Below are 12,414 nucleotides of genomic sequence, written 5' to 3'. Positions count from 1 at the left end.
CAAAATTCGGTAAATCGCGCGTTACTTCTAGAATGTTTACTCGGTGGTGAAAGTTGGTTCGTACTTTCGGTACTGATTTAGCCACCATGTTTACTAATTAAATTTAGTTAGATAATTAGTTATTGACGATTAAAACGAATTTAGGTTCAACGATTTGCCCCAAATAGGGGTGTTTTCCGATCGTGGTATACACGTACTGTCTAATGGATGTCCATCTTGAAAATTACCCGCACACAATAATACGAGGATGCTTCGCATTTTCCTATCTCCTTCTACGATAATTGTGTTTAATAGCTGAAAACCGGTTGAACAACTGGAGTACAGCATCATAATGTTGAAGACGGGCCGATTTTCTTTTTAAAAAAATACTATTTTGATAGATTTAATATAAGTTTATACAAATGTATTGATTTGCGATGAATGGAACATTCCTACAAAAGTAGGTAAATTCATGGGCCCTTGGAGAATAAACTTAAATCCTTAAGATATAGTATTGCAATACTATACAATACTGTAAATACGTATTAACCACTTTTGGTCGCCATTTGAATCGCAAATTTCTTACTGTGAGTGTTGGTATTTTCTTTTATAAACAACCTTAAAAAAACCTTGTATAAAACATGGTCCTTTTAACAGTTTGTAAAACGTTTGTAAAAGACGGAAGACCTACGGACCTTTAAAACAAACCAAGAATTTTTATGGACGTTCTGTGTTTGCTGGGAGGATATATTTTAATCTGTACAAAATCAGTTTTATCGTTAAAAGATTTAAAAAGTTTTCTCCATCTCATGTTTTTCTGTCATTTTATTGTTGTACCTTTGTAGCCCTTTTGTTTAGACGAATGAAATGAAATACAGTAATGAATTCACCACTACTAGGCCTATAGACCCTCAGTGACGAAGTGAAATATATAATAATAAATACAATTGTACATTGGCTATGTTATTTATGGAAAGTAATCTTGAATAGATAAATAAAATAAATATTTGTTATTAAAAAGCATAAAGTGATGATAAAAGGTTACTTTGCTGTATTTCCTTATTTGATTATAAATTAATAACTGCAATTACTGTATATTGTTATGATTATCGTAAACTCTTATCATCCGGTTGGTTCAATTTTCTGGTTCTACTGAACTACCGGTATAATTATTGCAATCAATCATTGTTCAGTTCAATTTTATGTTTTACAATTTCCTCCTACAACACCTTTTATTGATATCTGTATACTTTTTTTTATTATCATCAATTGACTTGTTATATATTTTACTGGAATTTGTTTTGTTTACCTCATTTTCTTGAAGGAAGAAATAAATGTTAAGTTTAATTGAATTGAACACCCACATTATACAATGACGTTTTGGCGTTTCATAAATACATTGTTATGGATTGGCGGCCGCTTTCGCTCGCAGCCGCTTTAGTCATAATACTTGGTATTGTATTCTGGAATAACCTCTCCATAATCTTTTTGCTTTTCTTCTTTATATCTGAAGGCTAAGTCTACTCTTTTTATGATGTAAAATTATTAATTTTTATACATAACAAATTTTATTTGTATAGCTTAATTTTATGGGTTCATAAAAGACAACCAATACTAATTTTAGAATCTGCCAGGGTGACATAATATAATCATGAATTTAACATACTAGCCTTGCAATCTCAGGGCCTGGGTACCAGAAATTATCACCAGTTTGTTTGCATAGTTTAATAACCTTATGGTACTGTAGTTTGATTTTTAAAATACCTGCCGTACAATATCAGGGCCTTTGTTCGAGTCTTAGTACCAAGAATTATCACCAGTGTGTTATCGTGTGCTAATTCCTGGTACATAGGCCCCGAGATTGCAAGGCAAATAATTATGTTAAATCACAAAAAAATAAGATGTTCATGATTATATTAATGTCACCCTTTTATGAACCCAGAGTATTAAACTATACGGATAAAATTTGTAGATAAAATCCTGGTCACCATTATTTTATAATCAAATTTAAAACCATGATGCGTGCAGTCTAAAGTTTTACCAAAGATAGTGTACTACACTACTTACTACACTATCTTTGGTTTTACTAACTGTAATCTGTGTAGAGGGCAGCAAACTATAACTTTGATTGGTTTTAGATAAATTAGACCTTCCCATTTTCACCTTATGACCATCGAGTGGAGGGGGCACAGTGGGAGATCAGGGCCATCAGATTCGAGCTGGTGGAAATGAGAGCTCTGTCTACGTGCCTATAGCATGGAAGTAAACACAAAAAGTGTATGATGCAACATACCTAACCTTTGTCCATCATACAAACGCCCTAGACAGATATACTTTGAATTCACACCATTTAGTTGTTGAGAACCGTACACAGTTCAGTATACTCTCCTAGTTTTCCTCTCATATTATCTTTAGTTTTGGGTTAAAGAATGATAACGTTGACAGCATGTATACAAATTATCTTTTCAGAAATGAAGATAGAATTTGAATTGACAACATGGCAACAGGTAACGAACATTAAACGGTGTTTAACACAAAGGATATTTTTAAATGTTCTTTAGATGAACAGTTTTATACAATTTTTTTTAATTAAAGATGTATTGTCTCCCAAAAAACATAAAAAATGAAGATTAATTAAATCAGAATTTGAATATTTAATTTTGTAGTTTTAATAAACTTAATCACTTCCGTAGAAAAAAAAAACCATTTCACTTATAAAATGACAAAATAAATGGTTAAATTCAACCAAAAACCCATTGTCTGGCAACCAATTTGACCCTTTTTGCTTTAAATTACAATTTTTTCAGGTAAATACATTTTTTCCGATCCAATTTTTGGTCAAGGTCAAACTATTATGTTACATTAACTTTTTTAAGAATAATTTTTTTTCAGGGGATAATACATCTTTAATGTATTGACGTTATTTTTTATTTTGTCATCATTTGTTGTCATTGTTTTGCCAGACAAAACTGAATGTGATAAAGAAAAGTTCCAACTTTTAAAAACTCAACTTAGCAAACACTATGATGGTCGATATTTTAGGTGGTTAAAATTCTGCCTGCATGGATACATACCATTAGGAGACCTAACCGATAAAGATGTTACAGCAATGAGTTTATTTAATGAACTTCAACGAACCGGTAAAATCACACCTCATAAAGTTAGTCTTCTGCTGGACGTAGCTAATCTGACAGGTTTCAGTGAAGCTGTAGATCAGATAAACCAGTATATGACAGATAACAAAGTTCAACTTGTTGATGAGGAGACGCTTTCAACATCTCGTAAACAACTATTCAATACCTTAAGACAAATTGGACAAGATGAGTTGAAGAAAGTTATTCATAATTATGATGAACTGAATAAATTTGAATTGACAAATATTTGGGATGCCGTTTTCGTACTAGATAAAGAAAACCTTCTGAGTTCATCTTCAAACATTACTAGGTTTACAGATTGTCTTGGAAAATCTGTACAGGATAGACCAGGTATGTATTTCTTTTTATATCACTTGTAATTTATTGTAAAGTTGGCCCAGGGCTGGCTTAACATTGTATCATTGTAAATTCAGTTTTTCTTTCTTTCTTATTTAAACAGAGGAAATGAGGGGCGTATTTTAACACTACGGCCAACCTCTACTCATGGGACATCCAAAGGGAACGGAGATACGTCGTTTAATGTTCATAATGGTTGATTTTTTCCCCATCACAAAACAAATAATTAATATTAATTTATAATTGTTATTAATACAATAATAAATATCATAATAATTATGATACTTTCTTTGGATTGACGTTTTCATTTGTAAATCAGCTGCTAAAGTTTCACTTCTCAATTTCTTGAGTTCATATCAATTAGTGTTGATTGTGGTATATTTATTTTTTGTTTTTCCGCGAAAACCCTATCAATTGGAAATTTAGTAGTGTCCTCTTAAAAGGAGACAATATGATGGGTCCCGAAGGTGCGCCCTTCGAGGTTCTACTGCAATACGTTACCGTACAAATAATATGCTGCATTTATACTCCAATTATTGGTTATTTACGAAGTAGATACCATTGTAAATTCAGTTTTTCTTATATTAAACAAAGGAAACGCTGACCAGGAAAACGAACAAGGAATACAAAAAAGAGGATAAAATTGGCGGATCCAAAATGAAAAAAAGAACAAATGTATTAATTTGAAATAATATCCAGTTATCAAATTCACTCCAATTAATTCTAGGAATAATCATTTCATTCACTAAGTAAAATCCATTGTAATTTTATGTTTTTTTGTTGACACAGAGGAAGCGCCAACTAGTAGTAACAAAATAATGCGAACAGATGATGTGATGTTACAAACAGGTTAGTTATGATCTAGAATTAGAAAAATTCATCCTATCTACACCTCATTCCAATCATCATCATGTATTGTTTTCAGTGCAGTGGGATATGAAAAGTTTTGTTATTGCAACAAAATTAATCATTTTCAACTAAAGATGCCTAGAATAATGACACTTATATTTTTATACGGGTTTGGAAACTGACAAATCGCGGACTACCGGGCCTGAACATCTATTTTAGGTTTGTGATACATTTATTTTTCGGTCTGCTGCGCTCTCTTGAGTATATATTCAATAAAAGTTTTCTTTTCGCCCTCTATAATCTAATTTTACTAAAATACGTTACAACAATCTATACGAAAAAGTTTGTTATAACCCAGGCTTTGATATAACTAATAAAATTTACTTCAATAACTTTAACTAAATAATTTAACAATTTCTATAATAACACATTTCTATTATACCTTCGATGACATTACCTAGGCATGCTAAAACAAATAATAACAACTACGGTGCTACCTTTTTATATCAACAAAAATGAATGAATGAAGAAAAACAATAATAATAACAAAAATATATAAAGTGTAAGATTCTGTCTACTGAATAACCTTCCTTGTTTTTAGAAAAGATACAAACATATCTGATTAAAATACAAAAGGACAAGTGCAGACAGGCCAGTAGATTTACACCTGAAATAATGCATGGGGTATATACAGTTGACATTTCACAGATGTTTACCGATATGGAACTGCTTAGAGAACGTGAAAACAATAAAGGAAGCGAACCAACAACATTGAAAAAAATGGTAGATATTATCAGTTCCGAACCTGGATGTAAAGCTCTCATAGAAGGAGAGGCAGGTATTGGAAAAACTACCATATTAAGGCATTTATCATACACATGGGCTACACTTAATACTGACTTTGAAGGTAAAATTGTATTTCTTTTATGTGTAAGAGATTTGGAAAAAGGTGAAGATATCTTTGATTTAATTGTAAAGCAACTGAATATGACAGATTTTAATTTAGACACAGATCTCCCAAAAAATTCAATGCTTATCAAGAGATTTATAAGGGAACATGATAATAAAGTTGTGTTGCTACTAGACGGATTAGATGAATTGAGATTCAATAATCAAAGCGTAATCAGTCTTTTCAGAAAAGAATTTTTAAAAGAAAGCATTGTGATACTTACTTCCCGGTCAGAAAACATAGATGAATTTACAAAAGAGTGTGACGTACGTGTAAGAGTTAATGGATTTAATAAAGAAAGCATAGGGAAGTATATTGACAAATACTTTCAGCATTTTGAAAAACCAGAAATGGGAAACTCCCTTAGAAAAGAATTAGATATCATGTATCGGGGTTGGCAACGAAAACATGAGTACGTATATTTAATGTGCAATCATCCAATGTTCCTTCTTTCAATTTGTATTCTATGGGAAGACAAACAAAATCTTCCTGAAGATAAGACTGACCTTTTAAAAGAAATATTTCGTAGTATTTTGAATCAGTTTCACAAACAAGACCCTCGACAAAAGATTTCTAAATTTGAAGAAACTCCAGCAAATTATGTAGATGCTATGCTTTTGTTAGGAAAGTGTATGTATAAAAACTTAAAAGAGAATCAACTTTCAATAAACATGAAAGATTTGAAAGGTACACAATCCACAACAGATATGATTGACATGGCCGTAAAACTCGGATTTGTTTACGAAGAAGCACCAATTTCAAAATCTAATTTTGAAAGAATATTTATGCCTCATCACAAGTTGATAGTTGAGTCATTGGTGGGATTTTATTTGTGCAAATTATGTGAAAGTGAAGGTACCGAGAATGAATGCACGGAAGATGGAAGGCGAATACTTACACCATTAGATGATAATGAATGGGAGGTAATAAGAGAAAGAAGGTATTTAAATTTGGCCAGAAAGTTTGCAATCGGTTTCCTTGGTGATAAAGCGTATGCATTTTTTAATCACTGGATTACAAATAATTTGTCAACATATCGTTCTTTGCCGAGATATTTAGATTGTGTTGAAGAAACACATAAAGATGTTGTGATAAATAAATTAATTAATCACATGGAAAGCAAAGATTTAAAAATAAATAATCATTTGCATGATATATCTACCTCTATAAGAAAGTTCATTGAACACATTAGTCCAGGTGTACGATGTGAAGGGCATTTCATACGTCTTATTATGCAACTTAATTGCATAAAGGATTTTTATACGAATATCATGGATTTCATTAATTCTCGTTTAATGGCAGGGGAATTCAAGGGAAAAGTAATTGCACACATTTTAGCCATAGCACATGTTCCGTGTGACGAAAAAAAGATTATTCGGAATCTATTACACAGTGGCTTTGATGCATTCAATCACTTTATTACAGAATGTTCTCTCAAAGGAGTCCAATTAGCATTAGAATATCTCGATATCTCGAATATTAATCTTCTCAACATTGATGTTACGTCTTCACTTCTTTCTTTATTCATTATGTTTCCTAAGCTGAGGAAGCTTAACATGAGGAATTGTAATCTATCAGGTGATGTAATCGACCACATTGCCGAAGAGTGTTCAAAAAGAAACATACATTTTGATAGATAATTGCACGATCATCATCCACCGATGACTACAGAATGTAGGCCTACGTCTCAATTCATCGCAAAAGTCGCAGCACATAAGTGTCTCAATAGAATTGCATCTGTAAATCTAAAAATGGCATGTAATATTTAATCGACACCTTATAAAAATTGTTTAGTAATAATTTGTTATTACAATTGTGTTTTTTTTAAAGAAATAAAGTTTGTTTTAGAATAGGATATGCATCAGTTTGAGATCAAAGCTTCTATGACTCAAACAGACTGAGCGCGGACCGTCCCCACAATGTTACAAAATAAACACCGTCGTTAACAGCGTGCCTAATATATTGTTTACTGCACGTGCGCAACAACCTTTATAACCTTGTTGGATATGCTTTCGTGGCTCATGGAGGCATGATTAATACTTCGTATTTTTAGCGCTAGCTGCTATGGTGACGAACAAAATTTATGCGACGAATTTAATTATAACTTTTCTGAATTCGATTTAAACGATCTCCCAGAAATATTACTAGATTAATAATATATCACAAGATTGAATACAAATTGATTGGAAATTGTAGTACCCTTTGGGTTTAAAAATGCCAGTGTTCAAAATCTGCCGCGATTGATCTACGCTAATGTTTTTATGACCTTAAAGTAACATTTTATGACTTGTAGTAGACATAGGCCTACATGTGAGACAACAACTATTTGTTATCTCAGCCTACCTGTAAAATTACAAAATCAGCAAGATTACTACGCCCAGACCGTCCAGACTTACTAGTAGCCCCTATGATTTGCCGACATTGATATAGGCTTAGGTAGGCTAATCTTAAGTGTAGTAGCTACAACGTGTAATCATTATATATATACTCACCGTTGTTGTTGTCTACTTCTTGTGGGAATAATAATACAGTAATAGCAAAGAATATATATCACAAGAATGAGTAATCCGCGATTTTTGCATGAGAAATTTGTAACAGAGAGCTCCAGTGAGTGATGCCCGCCCTCATAAGGGCGGATGTATACATACTAAATAAGACTTGATTTAATAGACATGATACATGTCACATTAAATAGAATTATGATGATAGTTTTTGCAATTGTAAACTATTTTATAATACATATTTATTAACAAACTAGTGTTTATTCACTTTTACAGAAAATTATTTACTAACATGCTAAGTTAGTTCACAAAAAAGGCCTAACACAGCAACACCAAAAATCAACGAATATTACTCAGCACGGCCTATTCTTTACCATTGCCGTGTACTACTGTACGCCCGGTAAATTAAGTATTGTTTTTATGATATAAATTAGTATAAAACACATGTTATTAATAGGAGAAAATGTTAAATGTCATTAACATTTATTTGTTTTACCAGAAACAAGTTAAATATAGGAATATTATTAAACTATCCTTCGTGAAAACGCGTAAACACCAACACGCCCGGTCACGCTATCGTAGCGCCCGGTTGATAAATCAAACTGTTTATACGGCAGTTTTTACTAAATAAATTGCATAAAACGAACAATTAAATATTCAAATAGTATTTAACATGATGTTGGCATGTAGTTGATAACAATTTTATCATCGGAAAATACTCCGGTGGTCCAGCATTTGATTATTGAAACCTTCACAAAAAGTTGTATACATCCCAGATACATCCACACTTATGGCGGCGCCCTACCACATGGACAATTGCGGATTACTCATTCTTATGATATATATTCTTTGGTAATAGGCAAGGTACTTTTATGCTTCATTTGTTGCGTCTACTTTTCAAAACGAGCGCTAGAGAGTAGTTGAGTCAGTGGTGACGTATAGCCAGCCAATCCCGGATCAGGGATCAAAGATTTCATTCGATTAGGCCCGATGATTGGATTTGATGTGGATGACATAAACACTAGCCAATCACCATGCACTACACTTTCAATAATTATAATCACATAGATAATTAAGGAGATTTATGAAGAAACCACTGTTATAGCTATATATTAAAAACACGTTTCTTGTACTGCAAACCACAACACACGGTAACAACAGACATGGGCAAATGAATAATTTAATATTCTATAGATTAATGCAATTTTTAATTACAGGAAATGGCAGGCCAATATGATAATTCAAATAAAAAAATTGCATATTTTATTAATATTACCAACTACTTAAGAGCCATTGTCTGTAAGAATCAAAGAAATATCAAAAATAGTGGCAGATTAAAAAAAATGGATTTCTTTCAAATTTTGCACATGGCTATATATGTGTTGAGAGAAATCAAATATTAAGTTTTTTTTTTTTCACACATATATTTCCATGGCAACGGCCAAATTTGTATTTTTGAAAAATGTTGTCCTTTTTTAAGGTTTTTTAAAATGGATATTGGTACTATTTTGATGAACGATATTTTTGTTTTGTTCATTTAATTATAAAAAATAATTAGTGTATGCATAATAACAAATGCATTGTGTACCTGTTTCATATTTTTTTTATATTTTTGATTTCATACTTTGGGAGATACCATTTATTTAAAGAGGGGTGTTTTCACTTTTTTTAAATTGTTAAATGCAACTAAACTTTACTTCACCATAACGCCCAAAGTGGTGTATTTTTTTAGCTGATTTATTACAAATAGGTAGTTCTAATGTTTAATAATTGATTTCTAAAATAAAATACTGGGGTAATTTAAAAATCTACAAGCAGTGTTGCGAGAAACATAGGCATTTTTATAAAAAAAAAAACCATTGTATATTAGTAAAAACATTTTATTTTCTTTGATTATCTGATTTGAAACTCATTGGTCAGAAAAATTCTTAATGTGTTATATAGTTCTAGTTGTGTTGTGAGAAAAAAAACCCAATATTTTTAATAATAGCTTCTGTAATTCCCAGTTTTAATGTCATTTTATAGGTTATATCTTCTGGAAATTAGAATAAATTATCAGATCGTTGTGAATTTTAATCTTTGCAACAGATTACTCCTCTCTTATTTTGAAGCTCCTCTTTCATTTGTTTACTTCTTTTATTTGCTAACCTAAGCCGATCCCACATGCCCATCCACCACCACTTTCGACTAATGCATGCATTCAACACCCACACTGCCGCTACCATCGCTCCAACCAACTACTACTACTGGCTGCCTCAACTTGGCTTGTCTAGTTTGTATTTCGAGGTATGTTGTTCTTTTCATTCAGTCATTCGATTGTTTTGTTTTGTAAGTAGTTGTATTATTAACAATATAAATACTTGGGACACTAGGCTAGCTAGGCCTAGAATAACTATTTTAGAACAGACAGGGATGATATAAAGCTTTTCACTCTCTCTTCTTTGATTTTTTTTTTACATTAAAACATAAATCTTATAAACAATGATTTTCTTCTAATATATGATTAAATTAATATACAGTGTATAAAATCAAATGTCCAGTTTATCTCATACTCGTATGCTTGATTAATCAATGAAACACAAAACAAAAACTAGACCCCTATTAAACCAGTTCCTATTTCATAAATATCTTGATATATTTCATCTGTAGTAAATGTGAATGTGTATACAGTGAGCATACTGTCATATCACATTATTTATTACATGTGTGATTTGTAAATGTGTAAATTAATGTATTATTAAGAAAGAAAAAATATTAAATGCATTATTAATAATCTACTTTGCAGTATAATGAAGTAACAATTGTAATGTTCTGTATGATCGAATCGCGCTGATATTGTATTTGTTTATTGTTTTATTTTATCTGTGTATAGTTATGCCTTGTATATACAGTAGTTTTTAGAATATGTTTATGTAATTATTGTTGATAATTAATAATGTTAATTATTATAAATGTTGTTAGTAAAATAACTTTTTCTTGAGGAAAAAATTTATAATAAAGTTTTTTTTTAAAGTTATCTTTTCTTAGTATTTGTGTAATGTCTACAGTATCTAAAAATAAACCTGCAGAGACCATGTAAATCTGATCAGGGGCAGGTCCAGTGGGAAGGGTAGCACTAGGTCACGAGTTCCACCCTTTGTCACCCAAAATCACTTTTAGTCTAAATATAAACTTACAATAGATCACACAAGTTCTTGAATCTTAATGGGGGCATATGCTCTCCAATGTCAGTCAGTAGCAAACCCATAAAACAAACTACTACGACTTAATATAGTAATCCAACGCGCATCGTGTACCCACAAGTATTGAACAAACTCAACATAATGTATATAAATAAATTAACATTAACTCGTAAAATACTAAGCTTATGTATCACTATTGTTTGGGTATAGCACTACATTTGACATGATTTTTTTTTTTTTACATTTGTGGACGAAATGTTCTTTGTTTTACATTAGTGGGCGTTATCACAATTGTTGGCGATGATCCTTTTCACATGTGGGCGCTCTTAATTACATTTGAGGTTTTTTTCACATTAGTGGTGGGTGATGCGATTTCACATTTAGTGGTTGTTTTCACATTAGTGGTGGGTGATGCGATTTCACATTTAGTGGTTGTTTTCACATTAGTGGTGGGTGATGCGATTTCACATTTAGTGGTTGTTTTCACATTAGTGGTGGGTGATGCGATTTCACATTTAGTGGTTGTTTTCACATTAGTGATGGGTGATGCGATTTCACATTCAGTGGTTGTTTTCACATTAGTGGTGGGTGATGCGATTTCACATTAATTTAGTGGTTGTTTTCACATTAGTGGTGGGTGATGCGATTTCACATTTAGTGGTTGTTTTCACATTAGTGGTGGGTGATGCGATTTCACATTTAGTGGTTGTTTTCACATTAGTGGTGGGTGATGCGATTTCACATTTAGTGGTTGTTTTCACATTAGTGATGGGTGATGCGATTTCACATTTAGTGGTTGTTTTCACATTTGTGGGCGTTTTCACATTTGTGGTTGATTCACATTTGTGGGCGTTTTCACATTTGTGGTTGATTCACATTTGCGGTCGTAGGTTTCAACAATGCTTCGCATTTACCTATCTCCTCCTACGATAATAGTTTTTAATAGCTGAAAACCGGTTAGTTTGAAAAGCTCGATTACAGCATCATAGTGTTGAAGACAGGCCGTTTTTTTTTAAATATACTATTTTGATAGATTTAATATACGTTTATACAAATGTATTGATTTGCGATAAATGCAACATTCCAATCTCTCTGTCTCCCAGAGACAAGTAGGTAAATTTATAAGTCCTTGGTTTAACACAAGTAGGTAAATTTATGGGCCCTTGGAAAATAAACTTAAAACCTTAAGATATAGTATAATAACCATTTTTTGTCGGCATTTGAATCGAAAATGTCTTACTGTGAGTGTGGGTACTGTTAGATATAATATAAACATATATACAAATAAACTTTATTACTGTGACTGTTAGATATATAAACACATACTATACAGAATAAACTTTATTGCTGACAGTTGCTTCTCAACGTTTGTATTAATTAATAATTATAAAAAAGAGTAGTGGTGTGTCGTTACATGTACTTTACTATTTCAATCGACTATGACAGGGACAGTTTTAATATTA

Source organism: Antedon mediterranea, chromosome 3 (assembly GCF_964355755.1).
Source record: "Antedon mediterranea chromosome 3, ecAntMedi1.1, whole genome shotgun sequence".
NCBI classification, from domain to species: Eukaryota; Metazoa; Echinodermata; class Crinoidea; order Comatulida; family Antedonidae; genus Antedon; species Antedon mediterranea.
Note: the sequence above shows the minus strand (reverse complement) of the source record.